The sequence below is a fragment of the Schistocerca nitens genome, chromosome 11, assembly GCF_023898315.1.
Source record: "Schistocerca nitens isolate TAMUIC-IGC-003100 chromosome 11, iqSchNite1.1, whole genome shotgun sequence".
Taxonomy (NCBI): domain Eukaryota; kingdom Metazoa; phylum Arthropoda; class Insecta; order Orthoptera; family Acrididae; genus Schistocerca; species Schistocerca nitens.
In genome coordinates, this window is record NC_064624.1 from 77,461,233 (window position 1) to 77,463,072 (window position 1,840).

Consider the following 1,840-nt stretch of genomic DNA (forward strand, 5'->3'; position numbering starts at 1 on the left):
GCAGCTAGCGCCATTCGACGGCCAACACCGCGGTTCCTGGTGTGTCCGCTGTGCCGTGCGTGTGATCATTGCTTGTGCAGCCCTCTCGCAGTGTCCGGAGCAAGTATGGTGGGTCTGACACACCGGTGTCAATGTGTTCTTTTTTCCATTTCCAGGAGTGTAATATAAATCTTCCAGAGTTACAGGAACTGGTATCCATGGTATTGTAAATGGGAGAGTCGCATTGCTTCAGAAGTTGCTTTCATTATTTACCATAATTTCACTAGGGATTACACACTATGTCCTACCATCAGGGCATGTGAACAACGAAAGGTAACTATTACTAAAACTAATAAACGAATAGCGTAAATCTTCGTTTGTCTTAGCGCACTCCGTCTTCAGACCATAAGTGGCCCATCGGAACCATCCGACCGCCGTGTCATCCTCAACTGAGGATGCGGATAGGAGGGGCGTGTGGTCAGCACACCGCTCTCCCGGTCCTTACGACGGTTTTCTTAGTCCGGAGCCGCTGCTATTCGGTCGAGTAGCTCCTCAGTTTACATCACGAGGCTGAGTGCACCCCGAAAAATGGCAACAGCACATGGCAGCCCGGATGGTCACCCATCCAAGTGCCGGCCATGCCCGACAGCGCTTAACTTCGGTGATTTGACGGGAACCGGTGTATCCACTGCGGGAAGGCCGTTGCGCCGCCAGTGTTAACCACTTTTCAAACTCATCTTTGCCATGAGAGTCGAATAATTATCTATACATTTATCAATAAGAAAAATTATTAAGTTCCTTTATAGTGACTTGAGAGTCCCTGAGAAGCTAGAGAAAATGGCACAAACTTGTATGGGTTGGTTAAAGGGAGCAGCACGTTTCCGAGGCGTCATGTCAGACTTGTTCGAGACTGAGACAGGTGACAGACGCGGAGGTGTTCTTCTTAGAGAAACTAATAAAGGAATGTAGGCAACATGAGCGGCCCGGAATGCAGGTGGACCGTGCTTTCAAATGTCTCCAAAATGCAGATGATACTGTACTGCTAAGCGAATGAAACCGAGAGTTGGAAAAAAACGCATCAGACAATCGACAACTGCTCAAAGGAGGTTGAGCCAAAGGTGAATCAAGATAAATCAGAGTTCGTGCAATTAGGTGGAAGATAAGAGTAGCAAGAACTTCTTGATATACACTCCTGGAAATGGAAAAACGAACACATTGACACCGGTGTGTCAGACCCACCATACTTGCTCTGGACACTGCGAGAGGGCTGTACAAGCAATGATCACGCGCACGGCACAGCGGACACACCAGGAACCGCGGTGTTGGCCGTCGAATGGCGCTAGCTGCGCAGCATTTGTGCACCGCCGCCGTCAGTATCAGCCAGTTTGCCGTGGCATACGGAGCTCCATCGCAGTCTTTAACACTGGTAGCATGCCGCGACAGCGTGGACGTGAACCGTATGTGCAGTTGACGGACTTTGAGCGAGGGCGTATAGTGGGCATGCGGGAGGCCGGGTGGACGTACCGCCGAATTGCTCAACACGTGGGGCGTGAGGTCTCCACAGTACATCGATGTTGTCGCCAGTGGTCGGCGGAAGGTGCACGTGCCCGTCGACCTGGGACCGGACCGCAGCGACGCACGGATGCACGCCAAGACCGTAGGATCCTACGCAGTGCCGTAGGGGACCGCACCGCCACTTCCCAGCAAATTAGGGACACTGTTGCTCCTGCGGTATCGGCGAGGACCATTCGCAACCGTCTCCATGAAGCTGGGCTACGGTCCCGCACACCGTTAGGCCGTCTTCCGCTCACGCCCCAACATCGTGCAGCCCGCCTCCAGTGGTGTCGCGACAGGCGTGAAT

At 52.7% G+C, this 1,840-nt stretch overlaps 1 pseudogene; it reads right to left on the reverse strand.

Moving 5' to 3' along the window:
• Nucleotides 1-568: 568 nt before the first annotated feature.
• On the reverse strand, nucleotides 569-686 carry LOC126214029 (5S ribosomal RNA; annotated as a pseudogene).
• Between the last annotated feature and the right edge of the window lie 1,154 nt (nucleotides 687-1,840).